The sequence below is a fragment of the Mobula birostris genome, chromosome 2 (genome assembly GCF_030028105.1).
Source record: "Mobula birostris isolate sMobBir1 chromosome 2, sMobBir1.hap1, whole genome shotgun sequence".
NCBI classification, from domain to species: domain Eukaryota; kingdom Metazoa; phylum Chordata; class Chondrichthyes; order Myliobatiformes; family Myliobatidae; genus Mobula; species Mobula birostris.
Window position 1 is genome coordinate 121,347,151 of NC_092371.1, and position 19,987 is coordinate 121,367,137.

Consider the following 19,987-nt stretch of genomic DNA (forward strand, 5'->3'; position numbering starts at 1 on the left):
TTTTGAAGTTACAAAACATGACAGTCAGCAATTTTAAATTCCTTGGTGTTATTATTTTGGAGGACCTGTCCTGAACTTCGGGGATACACACTTGGTTCAGGAACAAGTATTACCCCCTCAACCATCAGGCTCTTGAACCAAAGGGGATAACTTCACTCATCTTCACTTGTCCCATCATTGAAATGTTCCCTCAACCTATGGATTACCTTCAAGGACTTTTCATCTCATGTTCTCGATATCTATTGTTTATTTATTTATTATTATTATTACTTCTTCCTTTTTGTATTTGCAGAATTTGTTGTTTTTTGCACACTGATTGAACACCCACGTTGGTGCAGACTTTCATTGATTCTATTATGATTATTATTCTATTATTGATTTATTATTACTTGTATTTTTTAATTTCTCTTGCGCAACAAGTGCTTTATTTTTATTTTTATTCCTTTTTTTCTTTAATTGGGTTCTTTTAGCTTTCTTGCTTTGTGGCTACCCAACAGCAAGCAAATCTCAAGATTGTATAATTTATATATTCTTTGATAATAAATGGATCCTGAATCTCTAATATGCCCACAATAAAATAGATCTTAGGGTTGTACATGGTGATATACATGTACTTTGATAATAAATTTACTTTGAAGTTTGAACGTCTGTGACTGAAACAAGCCTCAGCTACAATCTGAGGAACAATACTGACAGCAAACCGCCAGATGGAGGCATAAAACATAAACACTGAATGTTTCTGAGGTATTCAGAAACCTTCGAAACCTTATATAAATTTTAAAAATTACAATCAATAAACAAAATATTTCAAAGACGAAAACACTTTCGACATCTTGAAAAGATTCTAAGTCAGCTAGCCATTAGATATATAAAAGATTTCTGAAAAGCTTTATTGGAATAGTTTTAATATAGTGACCAACAAGTTACCTTGACTAACATAGTACAGTAGTTTACAAAGCTCCCCCTGCTGTTCTGGTTTGAATCAGGGGAACACACACAAAAGTGTACAGTTGACATTTTGGACCGAGACCCTTCCTCGGTCCTGATGAAGGATTTTGGTCTGAAATGTTGACTGTACTCTTCTCGATAGGTGCTGCCTGGCTTGCTGGGTTCCTCCAGTATTCTGTGTGTGTTGCTTGGATTTCCAGCATCTGCAGATTTTCTCTTGTTTGTGCTTGAATGACCCTTGCCACTCTTTGGACAAGACACATTCACACCAGAGCGCATTTGCCCTAAACCTTCTCTGGCTGTTGTCATTGACAACAATATAATTTTGGTGTTTTTGTTGAAGGAGAATTGTTGGCTAAGGCATAAGTTACCAGATCTGACATGATCTTTCAGGTGAGTCTGTACCACATGTCTGCCACCAGATGGTGCTTGTGTGCTAAGAAAAATGATGAATTAAATATAATTGTAATATGTTTAACGGGTGTGACATGAAGTTCACATGCTGCTAACTTATGAAAACGGAACCACACTTACTCATCTTCATTGGAGATAAGTGCTGTCAGTGTTTAATAAGATCGTCCACATCTACCTCTGAAACTCCAATGCACAAGAGTGCAGGAGGCTTTATAGCAAAGTGACTCTGCTAGTTCCACCACAGGCACAGCCCTCCCCACCATCAGGACATCCACAATAGGTGATTTTAATTTTACAATAAGTTATATCCTCGGAAGGCCACCCCCACCATCTGGGTTATGCCCACTTCTCGATGCTGCCATCAAGCAGGAGGTACAGGCAGAAGATGCACCTCTCAGGTTTTAGCAACAGCTTCTTCCCCACAGGCATCATGTTTTTAATCTGACCTAAAAACCCCTAACACTATCCTGACTGTGTTTTTTCCCTCTCTAATATCATATTTATTTTGTTGTGTAAGTTATGTACAATTTATGTTAATTTGATATTTATGTTAAATTATGTTTGTAATGTACTGTACTGCTGCTATAAAAAGCTAATTTTCATGAAGTGTATACCCTGGGTAAGCAAATCTATGATAATAAACTTGAACTTGGAATATCATACTTCTCTGGAGACCTCTGTTATTTACAGACTTAGCTTCATTGCACTTGTGGCCAGATTCACATCCTCTGTTCATACAATCTTGGCTATAACTCTGTGTTCAATCCTGAGGATTATTATCCAAAGGGTGGCTGAAATCTGTAATGCACTGTCTGAGAAGCTGATGGAAGCACATACTCTTGCAACATTTAACAAGTATCTGGACATAAATGGACAAAGCACAAGAAGCATTTTCAGTAAGTGGTAGATGGTAGGGATAAGTACGTGGTGGTTGGCGTGGATGTGGTGGGCTAAAGGGCTTGTTTCTGAGCTGTGTCACTCTGTATCTTACCTCCCTCACTCCCCACAACTTTGTCATGTTCCTCTCTTACGAGAAGAATCCTTGGCCGATGATCACTCTGTCGCCGGCCTGCATAGTTGGCCAACTTTGTTGATGTCTCAGGCCGTGATTTATATATTAACATGATCCACGCCTCCAAGTACGTAGTGGAAAAATCGTGTTTAAAAGCAGCCACGGCTGTATATCACAGACTAACAATGTAGGTATTGGGAGTCTGAAATAAACAAGAAAACTCCTGCAACAACTGAGCAGGTCAGACAATACCTGAGAGGAAATAAGATGATTTTGAGGCGTAAAGGGAGTTAGAATCCTAGTGGCAACAGCCATTTATAAAATAAATACAAGGCTCAAAGTGAAGAAGGTTAATAGTGGTAATAATACTTTATTGTATCTAACGTTGACCACTTTGGGTCAGATACTGGATTCTCCAGGGCACAATCTGTGATTCAACGAGATTCATTTCCCCATTTTAATAAGCAATATCTGCCTCTTAGAATGAGATTGGCAACAGTGTTAGATTTATTTTAAAGCAGCTTAGGATCCTTTTATGTAATAACCTCTGCCCTTAGTTTGTAGGTGGATTACTAACCCTATTTTATTTTAACTAAAGAAACAGCTCATGCCATACATACCAGAGGCTTATTCACTGGCTCTTTAGAAGCAGCAACATGCTGTGGATAAAAGAGAACCTAGGGATAAACCATTCTTGGATTTTCATAAGACATTTGATGCCAGATCAAAGATTAATATGAAAAATAAAATCTCACGATGTAGGAAGTAACATGTGGATAGGTTTGCTTGCTAGAGGAAACAGAGCAGGTAGAAATGGGTCTTTTTCTGGCTGGTGAGACATAATGAGTGGCCTGCCATGGCAATTAGTGCTGGGGCCTCACTTATTATCACTAGGGTGGAGGAACTGAATTTAGCAAGGTTGCTGCCTTTGCTGATGACACAAAGATGGGTAGAAAAGTATGTTATGAAGAGGATAGAAGGAGGATAAAGTGGGTTAAGTGAGTGGATGAAAGATAAAGCAAATAATGTGGAAAATGTGTAATTGTACACTTTGACAGAAAAGACAAAATAATTATTATCTGAATGGTGAGAGATTGAGATACAGAGGTACGTGAATGTCCTCATGCAAGTCGTTTTGAAAACTAACAGAATATTGTTTATTATGAGAGTAATGGAATACAGAAATAGGTTGTGCTTCACTTGCAGAGGGTGTTGGTGAGACCATTTCTTGAGTCTTGCATCTTGCTTTGATCTCTATTTAAGGATAGAATTGATGCATTATAAGCAATTCAGAAATAGTTTACAAGGGCAATATTTGAAATAGGCAACATTGTCACTTAAGGAAAGTTCAGACCTGACAGGTTTGTGAATGCTAGAGTTCAAAAGAGTGAGAGGGAAATTAACATGGTGGATGTGGATGTTTGTTCTTATGATGAACTAAGGGTCACTGTTTAAAGGATTGAGACAGAAATAAGGTGGATTTCTTTTCACATAAGGTCAAAAATCTTTGGAATTCACCGTCTCTAACATCAGTGGAAGCAGATGTTTGAGTATTTTTAGACAGATTTCTGAACAAGCTAGGAGGTGAAAGGGCGCTAGGGATATATGGGATTGCAGGCAACATTGCAATCAGATCAGCTCTGATATTAAAGACATAGTGATAGAACATGTCCATGCAGCTATACTCATCCTACACACTAAGAGTAATTTGCAGTGGCAAATTAACCTTCCAACCTAACATCTTTGGGAACTGGAGGACCCAGAGGAAAACACACATATCATAGGGAGAATGTGCACGTCTCCACACCAGAAGTCAGTACTGAAGCCACGTCTCTGGCACTATGAGACAGTTACTTTTCTAGCTGTGCCACAGCACCATCTTATTAATGTTGGAGAAGGCTTGAGGGCCTTCCTCCTAATTTATCAGTTCTAGTATAAAAATACTTAAGTTAGTTGTTTTTTTCACATTTTGGTTTGGTTCCATGATCTTTTAAGAGTTTGTCACTGGGTTAATTTTAGCTATTAAAAAAGGAGCAGTCAACATTGTGGGCTGAAGGGCCTGTACTGTGCTTGAAATGCTCCATGTAATAAGATACAAGATTTGGTCTGTCACTGTCTCTGCAAGTGTAACTAATAAATTTGTGGGCTGATATGATATTACTATGCATTGATTATGCCATTTGCACGGTGAAGCTGTTCTTTGACTTGTATCAACTTCCCCTGCTCTCAGAAGAACGCAGGGTGCTTGCCAGCATTAGACACAGTATTCACAGCTAGCTGTAACTCCTTTTAAGGAGGCAGTATATTCTGTTCTTCTTGCTGGTGCTGAATCAAACCACCGTTCCATCTTCCAGGAACCAGATTCCTGTAAGCGATGCCCTTGCTCAGTGTTCTTTCCTGAGGCTGCACCTGCTGGTTGTACACTGGAGGATGTTCTGTGTGCTTAGAGTGAAATCCTTCCCACAAAACAATCTGGGCAAAAGTCTTAATTTTCTTTCACATAATTGAAACACTTTTGGTCTCTCCTCCCATTTCTGCCATTTACTCTTTTACTTCCTCCACAACAGTTTAGATACTAACCACTGCCAAAGTAGAGACACAAGAGTCTATAGCTGCCCAAGATTTTCTAGAATGCCTACGAGATGTCTTTTTAGCGCAGCTCGTGTTTGTGCCTTCTAGGGGATCAACTATTCTCGATTGGGTGTTGTGCGATGAATCCAAATTGGTTAGGGAGCAGAACATAAATAACCCCTAGGGGAAAGTGATCATAATATGATTGAATTCATCCTGAAATTTGAGAAGGAGAAGTTAAAAGTCAGAGGGTATCAGTGGAGTAAAGGGAATTACAGAGGCATGAAAGTGGAGTAGGCAAGCATTGATTGTAAAAGAACACTGGCAGGGATGATGGCAGAGCAGCAATGGCTGGAATTTCTGGAAGCAATTCGTAAGGCACAGGATATATACATCCCAAAGAGGAAAAAGTATTCTAAAGGCAAGATGACACAATCATTGCCAACGAGGAAAGTCAAAGCCAACCATAAAAGCCAAAGAGAGGGCATATAACAGAACAAGTATTAGTGGGAAGTTAAGGAATCGAGAAGACAACAGGAGGGAACTAAAAAAATCATTAAGAAGATAAAGATGGAATATAAAAGTAAGCTAGCCAAAAATATTAAAAAGGATATCAAAAGTTTCTTAAGATACATAAAGTGTAAAAGAGAGGCAAGAGTGGATATCGGATTGCTGGAAAATGATGCCGGAGAGGCAGTGAAAGGGGGAAAAGGAAATGGCAGACCATCTGAATAAGTATCTGAATATCTGTGGAAGACACTAGCAGTGTGGTGGAAGTTCCAGGTGTCAGGGGTTATGAAGTGGGTGAAATTACCATTACGAAGAGAAGGTTCTTGGGAAACTGAAAGGTCTGAAAGTAGATAAGTCACCTGGACCAGATGGTTTACACCCTAGGGTTCTGAAAGAGGTGGCTGAAGAGATTGTGCAGGCATTAGTAATAATCTTTCAAGAACCACCAGATTCTGCAATTGTTCTGGAAGACCGGAAAATTGCAAATGTCTCTCCACTCTTCAAGAAGGGAGAGAGGCAGAAGAAAGGAAACTATAGGCCAATTAGTCTGACCTTAGTGTTTGGAAAGATATTGGAGTCGATTATTAAGGATGAGGTCTCAGGGTGAGGAACATGATAAAATTGGCCATAGTGTGACAAACGAGGGTTACAAAAGTACACATAGACTAAGATGTTAACTGTCCTGTGCTATCACAAGTGGGATCATCAGTTGATCTGCCACCTGTCTTCAGGAGAGAGAGATAAGTAAGACAATGGAGCAGCATTTGAAAATGTTAATGAGGAGACGAGAGAGTTTAATGGAAGGAGACACCAGTCGGAGTATTGTCAGGACCGGCTGCTTTGAACCCTGAACTGTTTGAAGTCTGATGGACAGGCGATACCCCAACAGGGGGGATAAAAAGGGACAGGTTCGCTAAGGCAACAGACACCACTCACGACACCACGAGGTAACAAGACCCTGGAAGCGGTGAGCCCCCACAAGTCGGTGGGAGTTTTGGAGGGCCGGTTGCGGGACCAGCCATAGATGCACAGGGTGGAAAGATCCGGTCGGCGGGAACCTGGTGTGTGTGTCCACCCTGGCCTGGGTGCCGGGTTAATCGCCGAGGAGCGATCGTATCTGGAACGGAGGGGTCACAGTCGGTGACCTCAGAAGAAATTACAAAGGGCTCGCCCGAAAGCTGACTGCGAGGAATATCGAAGGTCTGTTTGGAATCCGATTTGAATATTCTTCGTTCTCTCTCTCTCTCTCCAACGGCACAACAGCGATTACTGCGAACTGAACTAAACTGAACTCTGTCATTTGTGATTGATCATTTTACCCCTAGACTGCGATAGAGCTTGATTGACCCTATTATCCTAGTTCTGTGTACATGTGTGTTTATTCAGTGCCAACCTGTTGCATTTATATCCTTACTATTAGAGTACTGTGTTGCTTATTTCTTTAATAAAACTTACTTAGTTCCAGTAATCCAGACTCCAACTGAGTGGTCCATTTCTGCTGGTTTGGCAACCCAGTTACGGGGTACGTAACATAAGTGGGGGCTCGTCCAAGATTTCGAATGCTAAATTTGGGACGGGGTAAATTGATTGGGTTAAAATTCCCGAAAGAAAGAAAAGACAAACAGCAGAAATGGAGATTGAGGAATTTCTAAAGGCGCTGACCTTGGAGGCACTAGAGGATGCCAGGAAAGCGGAATTGGTAGCTGTGGCCAAACAGTTGAATCTCGTTAAGGGGAAGTCGACAATGAGGAGAGAGGAGATACACAGAGCTATCGTAAAGCACTATGTATCTAAAGGTGTGTTTCCCCAAGGGGAGCTGGAGGTGATACCTATTGGAAAACCTGGTGGAGACGCAGTACAGGTGCAGCTTGAAAAACTGAGACTCGAGCACGAGTTCTGGGTACAGCAGCTAGAACACGAAGAGAAACAGTTAGAATGACAACGAGAAGAGAGGCAGTTGGAGCGAGAAGAGAAACAGAGGGAAAGGGAATTCGAGCTGGAGAGGTTAAAGATAAGGGCAGAGCAGGCGCCCATGTCGAACCAAGGTGAAGGGTTCAGGGCAACCCAAGAGGTTAGGCTGTTTCCCCCATTTGACGATACCGATGTGGATCGGTACTTTCTCCATTTCGAAAAAGTTGCTGCAAGTCAGGACTGGCCGAGGGATAAGTGGGCTGTTTTGCTTCAGAGTGTACTTAAAGGGAAAGCCCAACAAGCTTACTTGGCTTTGTCTGCGGAAGATGCCCAGAGGTATGAGGTGGTGAAAGAGGCCATCCTCAGGATTTATGAGTTGGTCCCGGAGGCATACCGGCAGAGGTTCCGGAATGCGAGGAAACAGTGGGACCGCGCGTATTTAGAGTTTGCCCGTGAGATGCAGACATATTGTGAGCGTTGGTGCGCCTCAAAGGGGGTAAGTGGGGATTATGACAGACTGCTACAGCTGCTCCTGATTGAGCAGTTTAAAGGTTGTGTCCCTGAAGGTATGAGACCCTACCTAGATGAGAAAGAGGCAGCCACGTTAGCCGCAACTGCTAAGTTAGCGGATGAGTATGCGTTGACGCATAAAATGAAGTTTTCTCCGAGTAAAAGCTACCAGAAGGGTAGTCAGGACGGCGGGGAGAGTCCTGCGGAAAAGTCAGTAAGTAAGCCGGGGACTAGTGAGAAGGATAAGGTAGACCAGGAGCAGTCTGGTAGGAAGTCTCCTGGGGTCGTCTGTTATAATTGTTGGAAAGTCGGACACTTTGCGTCCAGGTGCTTTGCCCCAAAGGAGGAGACGGGGAAAGGAAAAACGGCGATTTTGACTGGCTGTATTGAGCTGGTAAACAAACCGCTAGGAGAGGAAAGGTCTGCCAAAGTTCAGGAAGGGCGCGAGAGGTTTAACTCGGCCGGATTGGTGTCGGTGAAGGAGGGGTTAAACCCAGTTCCAGTACGGATCCGGAGAGACACGGGAGCGTGTCAGTCATTGATATTAAAGGGTGTGTTAGACTTTAGTTCAGAGACCGAGACTGGGAAAGTCAGGGTCATAAAAGGCATTGGAAAAGGGACTGAGGCAGTACCTTTGCACCAGATACACCTACAAAGCAACTTGGTCTCTGGACTAGTCACGATCGGGGTGAGGCCAGAATTACCGATGAAAGGCGTGGAAGTCATGCTCGGTAATGACCTCACCGGGGGAATTGTGTTCTTGGCAGTGAGACTGACAGGTCAGCCTGCCAGCATTAAGGCCCCACCCATGGACTCACAGGTTCATCCCGTTTGCGCAGTGACTCGGCGTGTGTCCAGAAAGACTGCTGAAGTAAATTTAGCTGAGACGTTTCTACCAGCCTTGTACCAGGAGGAGGTAGAAAGTGAAAAGAAGGAGTGTAGTGAAACAGGAGGAAGTGAGGGAGCTGAGGCAGACTTAGCATTAGCCAGGAAGAAATTTGTACAGGTGCAGGAGCGAGACGAAGAGCTGATGGTTTCGGCGGAGACAGCTCTCTCTGAAGCAGAATTAAAAAGTGAGCCAGTAGGCTATTGTGTGGAGGAGGGAGTACTAAGGAAGAAAGGGAGACCAAGCACCGTACCCGCAGATGAGGAATGGGGGATGGTGCCAAAAATTTATGGGGATGAGATTCTTAACCTGGCCCACAAGATACCCCTCGGTGGACATTTTGGGGGGAGGGAAACAGTTGGCGGAATCATGAAAAAGTTTTACTGGCTGCACAGGAGGAAGGATGTTATTGACTATTGCAGATGTGAGTTAACACAGTTAGAGGCTACTAACATGTTAAAAGCCCACCACGATCAGAGAACAGATCTAGCTGGTGATATCATGAAAATTAATGAGGCTAGGGTGCCACCTGAGAAGGGGAGGACCCATTTTGAAAAGATAAGTGTGGTGCCGACCAGATGGGAGATGTCTATTGTTTTGACCCGTTTTGCTGATAAGGTCTCTCACCTAACCCCTGAACAAAGCGGGCCATTGATAAAGCTAATTAACCGGCACGCGCACGTAGGTCTAGATGTCCCGAGGCGATGCAAAGAGCTGGGACATGGGGCTGTTGTCACATCAGATCAGCCTAGTGAGCAACACCCCTATAGAATGATTAATTCAGTGACAAACGGGCTAAAGAACACAGAAATGTATATTGGCGATGTAGTGGTCTGGAGTGACACGTGGGGAAAGCACATTGTGGCACTGTTTAAATGGCTGTCTGAAGCCAGCCTGACAGTGAACCTCGCAAAAAGTGAATTCGGCCACGCGAAGGTCACTTATCTGGGATTTGTGGTAGGACAGGGGCAGCTGGCTCCGATGCAAGCTAAGGTGCGGACTATCGCTGAAGTCCCCACCCCGACAGACAAGACAGCCCTGAGAAGTTTCTTGGAGATGGTGGGGTACTATCGGAAGTTTTGCAGAAAAAAACAACTTTGCGGATAGTACCCACCCTCTTACAAAGCCCTTGCCAAAGAATGCTAAGTTGGTATGGGACGACCCTTGTTATCTGTGTCCGGGGCGAAAACCACTGAGAAGTTACACTGATCACAATTCATTAGTGTCTTCGGCCACTATGAAGTCTGCTAAATTGGAGCCTGGTTTGAGAGGATTATTAAAATAACACATATAAAAGGAACAGAAAATGTGATTGCTGACTGTCTGTCAGGTGTTGACAACTTAAAATTCTCTGTATTAGCCAAATAGCTGATGAAGATGTATATTTGTGTGTATCTAATAATGTATTCATGCTTGTAATTTTTACCCCGGTAAAAATCCTTAAAGGAGAGGGTGTGACGAAAGAGGGTTACAAAAGTACACATAGACTAAGATGTTAACTTCCCTGTGTTAGCACCAGTGGGATCAACAGTTGATCTGCCACCTGTCTTCAGGAGAGAGAGATAAATAAGACAATGGAGCAGCATTTGGAAATGTTAATGAGGAGACGAGAGAGTTTAACGGAAGGAGACACCGGTCTGAATATTGTCAGGACCGGCTGCTTTGAACCCTGAACTGTTTGAAGTCTGATGGACAGGCGATACCCCAACAGGGGGGATAAAAAGGGACAGGTTCGCTAAGACAACAGACACCACTCACGACACCACAAGGTAACGAGACCCTGGAAGCGGTGAGCCCCCACAATGCGGTGGGAGTTTTGGAGGGCTGGTTGCAGGACCAGCCATAGACGCACAGGGTGGAAAGATACGGTTGGCGGGAACCTGGTGTATGTGTCCGCCCTTGCCTGGGTGCTGGGTTCACCGCCGAGGAGCGATCGTATCTGGAACGGAGGGGTCACAGTCGGTGACCTCAGAAGACATTACGAAGGGCTCGCCCGAAAGCTGACTGCGAGGAATATCGAAGGTCTGTTTGGAATCCGATTTGAATATTCTTCGTTTTCTCTCTCTCTCTCCAATGGCACAACAGCGAACTGAACTAAACTGAACTCTGTCACTTGTGATTGATCATTTTACCCCTAGACTGCGATACAGCTTGATTGACCTAGTTCTGTGTACATGTGTGTTTATTCATTGCTAACCTGTTGCATTTATATCCTTACTATTAGAGTACTGTGTTGCTTATTTCTTTAATAAAACTTTCTTAGTTCCAGTAATCCAGACTTCAACTGAGTGGTCCATTTCTGCTGGCTTGGCAACCCAGTTACGGGGTACGTAACAATAGTCAGCATGGTTCCTCAAGGGAAAATATAGCATGACAAATGTGTTGGAATTCTTTGAAGAAACAACGGGCAGGATAGACAAAGGAGAATTGGTTGATGTTCTATACTTGGATTTTCAGAAGGCCTTTGACAAGATGCCGCACGTGAGGCTGCTTAACAAGCTACGAGCCCATGGTATTACAGGAAAGATTCTGGCATGGATAAAGCGGTGGCTGATTGGCAGGAGGCAAGGAGTGAGAATAAAGGAAGCCTTTTCCGTTTGACTGCTGGTGAGTAGTGGTGTTCCACAGGCGTCTGTGTTGGGACCAATTCTTTTTACATTATATGTCGATGATTTGGATGATGGAATTGATGGCTTTGTTGCAAAATTTGCAGACGATATGAAGGTAGGTGACGGGGCAGGTAGTTCTGAGGAAGTAGAGAGGCTACAGAGGGATTAAACAGATTAAGAGAATGGGCAAAGTGGCAGATGGAATGCACTGTCAGGAAGTGTACGGTCATGCACTTTGGTAGAAGAAATGAAATGGTAGACTATTTTGTAAATGGAGAGAAAAGACAAAATGATGAGGTGCAAAGACTTGTGAGTCCTTGTGCAGGATTCCCTAAAGGTTAATTGCAGGTGGAGTCTGTGGTGAGGAAGGCAAATGCAATGTTAGCATTCATTTCAAGAGGACTAAAGTATAAAAGCAAGGATGTAATGTTGAGACTTTATAAAGCACTGAACTATTGTGAGCATTTTTGGCCTCTTATCTTTGAAAGGATGTGCTGAAACTGGAGAGAGTTCGAAGGATTTCACAAACATGATTCCAAGATTGAATGGTTTGTCATATGAAGAATGTTTGATGGCTCTGGGCCTGTATTCACTAGAATTCAGATGAATGAGTGGTGACCTAATTGAAACCTACCGATTTGTGAAAGGCCTTGATAGAGTGGATGTGGAGAGGATATTTCCTATGGTCTAAGACCAGAAGACACAGCCTCAGAGTAGAGGGGTATCCTTTTAGAACAGAGATGAGGAGGAATTTCTTTAGCTGGAGAGTGGTGAATCTGTGGAATTCTTTGTCACAGGCAACTGTGCGGGCCATGCCTTTATGTACAGTATACTTAAGGCAGAGGTTGATAGATTCTTGAATGATCAGGGCATGAAGGGATATGGGGAGAAGGCAGGATATTGGGACTGAGAGGAAAATTGGATCAGCCATGAAGAAATGGCGGAGCAGACTCAATGGGACAAATTGTCTAATTCTGCTCCTGTATCTTATGCTGGAACCTCAAGCAACAAACAACCTGTTGGAGAAACTCGGCAGGTTGACCTGTTCGATCTCGAACCCCATTCATCATCCAACCACACTACTGGCCTTTGAGTGCAATGCAGAGGCCTGGACTCCAGTTGTTCATCCATTGTCCTCACCGCTGGCCCTTTGAGCACAGAGCAGAGGGCTGGATTCCAGATATCCTTCAAATGTGAAGTGTGCAGCGGAGGCTTAGAGTTCAGCCTGAACTATAACTCCTGCACTCCCCTGTCCCTAAACCCAAATACGACCTGCATCCTTGTCTCGAACCTGCAACCTGATCCCTAATTCCCTTCTCTGTCCCCAAAACCATCCCTATGAACTTAAAAGAACAATTAAGTCTGAGTATGACCTTGTCAGACCTGTAGATTGGTATCATTGTGACTGAAGTTGACGAGAACATCATGACTGGAGTTAATGATATCATCACACAGCAGGTATAGATAAATCATGTACCGACGCACAGAGTTTTACGTCCCATCCATATTGATAATTTCACTACAATAGTGCAGTGAAGGAAAGAAATAACAGAATGCACAATAAATTGTTACAGTCAGAGAAAGTGCAGTGCAGGAAGACAGTAAGATGCATGGCCACTTCAAATCAAATCAAATCATGTTTAATTATTATTCAAGCCCTACATAGGTACAGCTGAACAAGGCAGCATTCCTCTGGGGCCAAGATGCAAAACATTCAATATAGCAAGCAAACATTCAAAAATAGAGAGTAACAAAATTCAAAATATCAAGCAAAGAATCATTATAGTCCAAGACCCTGAGTGACAATCTCCAGCAATCGATGGTATAGTCTTCTGGCAGTGTACAGATGCACACAATCCAGCCTGTCATTCCACTGCTCAAAAAATGGGAGTACAGCACTCACGGCCGAGACCAGGCTGCAGCCGAGGTCTGCCACGCTGTAGCACTTCCGTATCGCTCACCTAGTCTACAGCAGCAGGCAAGCCCGAGACCTGTGGCTTAGTCCTTGCTACATTTGACCTCCCATTTTGACTATCCCTCCACCAGACAAGGGTAACAGGATGCAGCAACTTGCATTATCACTGTCCAACAGAGTCTTGTGATCACAAGTGAAATAGCCAAGACAATCTCCCAGGGTTATACTGCACCAACTCCAAAGCTTCCGAGTAGCAGGCAGCAACATGGTCTGCAGCCAGGTCCGCTGAAACCGAACCTGCCGAGATCCTGAAACGTCCACTATATTCTTTTCCATAGATGCTGCCTGGCCTGCTGAGTACCTCCAGCATTTTGAGTGTGAGGCTCTTCTACATGTTTACGTGTAATCGTCAAATTTGGATACTTACCATTCATAACAAGTTATTTCTTTAGCCAGAGGGTGATGAATGTGCAGAACTCATTGCCACAGACAGTTCTGGAAGCCAAGTCATTAGGTATATTTAAAACGGAGGTAGATAGGTTCTTGATTAGTAAAGGCATCAAAGGTTACAGGGAGAAGGCAGGAGAATACTGTTGAGAGGGGAAATAAATCAGCCATGATTGAATGGCAGACTTGATCGCCTGAACAGCCTAATTCTGCTCCTGTGTCTTACGCTGCCCTCTCTTCCAGCTCATTAATACAAACAGTGCATAACTGAGGGCTGTGAATTGGTATGTGTTAACAATCTTTAAAAATATATTTACTATGACTGTGTTCTATGTGATATTTCCATCTTCTAGATGAGGGAATGTTTATGATGACATTTCACTATTTTCCTGTCTTGGGGGGGGGGCGCTATAGATCTTTTAGTAAACATCTATTCATTTGCAATTATAAAACAGCCTACTATGTTATGCTGACCTTCATCTACCCAGATCTGCATCCTGTCGATATCCCACTGTAACCCGCGACAGCCTTTTACACCGTCAACCTTTGTGTCATCTGCAAACTTACTAAACCACCCTTACACTTTTGTCGCTTATAAACATGATCTATTCCATGATCAATCTAACCCTTCCCTCCTTCACAGACCATAATCCTCCACCTTAGCTTGTGCTTAGCTAAGATTCTCTTAAATGTCCCTATTGTATCAGTTCTACTGCTGCCCCGGGCAGTGTATTCCAGACACCTACCACTCTGTGTAAAGAAAACCTACCTGACATCTCCCCTAAAATTTCCTTCATTCATCTTAAAAGGACGTTCTCAGTATTAGCCACTGTCACCCTGCGAAAAAAAAAACGCTGGCTGTCCACTATATTTATGCCTCTCATAATCTTATACACCTTTATCAAGTTGCCTCTTACCCTCCTTCAATGCAAGCAGAAAAGCCCTAGATGCTCAATAAACATGTCTTCTAATCCAGGCAGCATCTTGGTAAATCCCCTTTGCACCCTGTCTGAAACTTGCACAATATTTGTATAATGAGGCCACCAGAACTGTGGTATTACCACAGTTTTATAGAGCTGCAACAGCCTTGAACTCACTCCCCCATCTAATGAAGGTCAGCACACCATATGCTTTCTTCACTAACCTGTCAACTTGCATTGCAACTTTGAGGGATCTAAGGACTTGGATCCCAACATCACTCCATTCCTCCACACTGCTAAGAATCTTGCCATTAACTCTGTATTCTGTCTTCAAGTTGCCTTTTACAAAGTGTATCACTTCATTCTTTTCCAGGATGAACTCTATCTGCCACTTCTCTATTCCATCTACTACCACTCTCTGCCTTCTGTGGGCAAGCCAATTCTGTATCCATGCATCCAAGATTCCATGGATCCCATGCCTCATGACTTTCTACATGAACCTACCACATCACATCCACCGCTCTGCCTTCATCATTTTGTTTTGTCTCAAACTTAATCAGGCTCATTTGGCACAACCTGTCCTTCATAAAACCACATTGACTATTGCAAATAAGGCTAAGGTTTTCCAAATGCTCATAAAATCGTGCCCCTAAGAATCCTCTCCATTACTTTGCCCACCACTTAAAATATTCATAAGCTTGAAAGACAGTTTTCAAGACTGACATCCATGGGTGTTGAGAATCCTATTTGATCATTTCAGCATTCAGCAATATCCCAACACTTGGTATGCAGATTAGTCCTGTACAGGTATTTATTAAAGGCTTCCATAACCAGGAATACAAAGAAGTTGAGGATGACAACTGAGGAAGAAAGGGCTCTCCACTACAAAGGCTTCATAGAACTATCATCAAAGCAAACAAAAGGGTAAGGATGAAGCCCACATCAGATGTGGAAGATTGCAGAGGTGACAACACACACCACACTGGAGACCATTGAGGTTTTGTTGGAGATATGCATTCATTTGAGGAGCTGGCATCAACTGAGAAAGACCACTGAGAAGAGTTAGAAAGCAGAATGTAGAACAGTACTGCACTGGATCAGCCCATAATGTCTGTGCCCAATTCAAAAATATTTACTGTTTCTCTTTCCACAGATGCTTCCTGACCTAAACCTTTCCTGTGATAGTTTATTTCAGGTTTCCTACATCTGCAGTTTGATTTTCATTGAGTGATGAGGGCTGTTTGAAGCAGATATAGTTACCACCAGTGAGCCGGAAGAGCGAAGAAACCATGACATAATGATTAATTCTGTCCAGTCCATGGGAGACAGACTATCAGCCCAAGTATCTCTGCAAACGAAAGCACTGCTTACTTACACTTCTGCCGTTTAGCACCCAGGGAAGAAACATACATTGTTTGTGGATCAGTGTTACATATTTCCTTTCATGTTGTCATCACTTTAAGACACATCCTCTCTAGTGGCTCATGTTCAGTGTGCAAAGCTCCAGACGCAGCCCGTCTAGGAATAAAAGCTAAGCCACAATAAGACTGCCACCAGGCACTGTAAACTCTTCTGTTACAAAATACCTTTCTTGAAAGATAAAATTATTAACTGTTTGCAGCAGGTAGTCAGCTACCTTTAAGATTAATGTACTTTGAACTCTGTAATGGCCAAATTTTATTTCCCAGCAAGGGTTTTATTTCACATATTATCCAGTCTCAATCATCAAATGTTTGGCAAGCAGACATTGGAAAACTTGCCATTATTCCTACTATCCTTGCACCTGAAGAAAGGAATTCACTATTACTTTTCATGGTCCTCCACTCCACTTATAGTTGAGACTATTACAACTTTAAAAGGTATGAACTTTTGAAATATGAAAGATTAAGGAATAGAGGAAGGGAAGGGGGTGAACGAAGTCATTCACAAGTTTTGAAAGTGCCACGGGAATTTTGCTTTATTAAGAGCGACAAGATATAACAGAACAGCAGTTGTCTTGTTTGTGTAACCTCCAGGTTCAGTGAGCTGCTTTAGTCTAGGGAAAGACACTCACTGGCCCGCCAAACTTGTGAAATCTCATTTGTGCAGATGCTGCGTGATGTTTTCCCCTGTTACAAATCAGTACCATGAAATAACAAACCGTACACCATATGCAATTAAACAATTTAGCTTTATAATTCTTAATTTGACTAGAAGGTTAGTAAAGAAAACAAAAAGAAAAGGGCCTATTTTAATGAAATAGTCTAATGTGCACATTGGAGCTCACGACTTTCCCGTCCATTCGTTCTCCATCGATTTTCCCTGGGTGTTGTCAACTCCCGACCCCATTCCACGTCCACGCAGTCCTGCAGTCTACAACCTCTCCATTCTGGCATCTTCTGTCTCCATCTTCCGCTGAACAAAAGCCCACGAATCCCTTCTCTCAGACACACAAGAAAAAAGCAACATGCCTGTCATTGGATGGCACAAATTCCAAAGCCCCCGTTATCTCTAGTCATAACCCAAACACTGCTGCTACAGAGAAACTATTACATTAGGAGTGAAACCTTACAGAGCGTTACAGTTGTCTATGATGTCATGTTGTCTAACACTGATCTTTTAAACATTGTGAAATGCAATATTTTTCAAAGTTTTTAAATGGTCAATATTGCATTCCTCCTTCTTGGACAGCAAAAGAAGTATAGAGCCCCGATGGCCTGTTGATAATATTGTCATCCCTCTGTGATTGAACTATAAATTGTCCTCTCCCACACTCTAAATGGGCAATAAGGTCAGAAGAGAGTAAGGGTGAAGCCCACATCAGATGCTGAAGATTGCAGGGGTGACTTGACACACACTACACTAAAGACCATTGAGGTTCTTGATGGAGATGGGCATTCATTTGAGGAGCTGACACCAACTGAGAAATACCATTGAGAAGGGTAGAAAGTAGAACATTCAGCACTGGGGCAGGCCGATCAGCCCATGATGTCTGTGCCAAATATGCTGGCAAATTCAGAAATGTTAATTCTTTTTCCAAAGGTGCTTTTCTCCCCTTATGTCTCTCAATTTGCAGCAAGTACCCATTACACAGGAGACCATATTTGATCTCAAACATTAAATGACTGAATATTTCAAGAAGTACACAACTATTTTTGTCTCTATCTAGTTCATTTATCAGCATGTACTCATCATTCTGGCACTGTTGCATTCAACTGTTTAATATACTCGCAGTGCTTTGCATCTACCTGGAAGAATGCATTCAGCACCAGGTGAGGAACTCCCAGTATTAGAACTCTTTAACGCCCCGCGAAGTACTCAAGGTGCGTTCTAGCCAGATCATTATAAATTTTGAACTAATCTCCTTATACAGTGGATTCTGGTTAATTGGGATCAGTACATTTCGGCCCAATTCAGCAGCTTCTCCAATTAAGCTTAATGGAAATAGTTAAAGCTATAAAAAAAAAGGCAAAGTACTATTTAACGGAGTAACAAATTACATATTTAAATGACATACAGAACAAATTAAAACATTATCAATACTACTACAGTACTATAAAACTGTGTATTAGTTCCTAAAAGTTATTAATGGAGGAATTCATCCAGTGTACTTGTATGCTGTCGTGTTCTTTTGATTGAACGTACATGAACAAAATTAGTGCAAACACCTGGTGTGGATAATGGACTGCTTTCATACAATGTTTTTGCAACCCCCCTGGTTTCCTTGGCTGCGTAAGTCTAGGGAAAACAACCTCCGGCCCCACCAAACTCGTGAGATTGAAGCGTGCTTGACCCCACTCCAAACCCTGGTTTGTGTGGATGCTGTGTCATTTGCTACTCTGTTAAAAATTAGTGCCACGAAATAACAGTACACTGTATATGATTAAAAGATTATATTTATGAATCTTAATTTGACTAAAGGGTTAGTAAAGAAAAGAATAGGAAAAAGGGCCCATTTTAATGAAACAGTCAAATGTGCACAAGTTGGAGCTGGAAGTTTCTTCACATTCACCAATCCTCAATTGATCTCGCCCCTGGCTTTGTTGAGTCACAGTCCCGCTCTGGGTCAAGTCCTACAACCTCTTCAAATCCTCAAACAAAAGCCCCAAGACCAATTTTACCAGAGAAACCTCTGCTTAATTCAACCATCCTAAATGGATGGCACACATTTCTCCTCATCGCTTATCTTCAACAATAACCCAAACAAGCTGGAAACAGAACAGACTGCTCTTACAAAACTGTTAAATGAAATACGTACTGCATAAGAGTAAAAATATTAACCAGGGCATTACACTTCCATTTATTACAGCCTCCAAGTCTTCATTTTCATTCTAACATTTAAGATGATTGTCAATACCTTCATATTCTTTATTGCTCCTAACTTGTTGGGAGTAGTGAAAAATTGCTTTATTTTCATTCCCAGCTGTTTCTGGGATCTCCAAAGCTGAATACTAGAAACTGCAGTGAGAAAAGCAGTTCTGAATTGCCTTACTGCTTATTTCTTGCCAACCATCAGTGACATAAATCATTACTTCTAATAACATGGCAGCACTCTCAAACGCAGCGTCCTCTACAGGGCCAACCAAATGGTGTCATTGCCTGTTTCAAACGCACTTTTTTTTACAATCGCAAGACCCTGCTGGACATTAAGAACTTAAAATACTACAGGTCTACCCCATCAGCAAGTTGCTCATTGGCACAGAAACTGAAAGAGCTGGACTTGGTGTGGATCATGATGCTTCCTGCACAAAAGAGGCGTGCAGTCTAACAGCGAGTGATCATGTGATCACAAGGACAAGAAAATCTGCAGATACTGGAAATCCAAACAATGCACATAAAATGCTAGAGGAACTCAGGAGGCCAGGCAACACTATTTACTCTTTTCCATAGATGCTGCCTGGCCTGCTGAGTTCCTCTAGCATTTTGTGGGTGTGTTGCTTGTGATCTCAAGACCCTGTTGGACATCGTTAATGTGGAATGTTGCAAGTCCACTTCATTGGGTCATTGGCGAATAGCAGAGGAGCTGCATGGCCTTGGTTGTAGTGAGGACTAGGCCTCAAGCTGTGGTGTCACCTGTCCGCAGCCACCCAGGGAAGGCATTGGAATTGGGTGCTCTACTGAAGTGCCAGAGACAGTGTCTATGCTAGAGACTGTACTGGCCCCCAGCATTTGCTCTGCAGAAGTTAAGCTGTATTCTGTTTGAATGCAGACTGCTGAAACATTGATGAGCTCAGGGACATGGACTACACATTTTCTGTGACTGCATTTTACTGTGACCTTATATGTGCCTTGTGCTGTGTATAACTGTTAGTACTGTGTTTTGCACCTTGGCCCTGGAGTAATGCTGTTTCATTT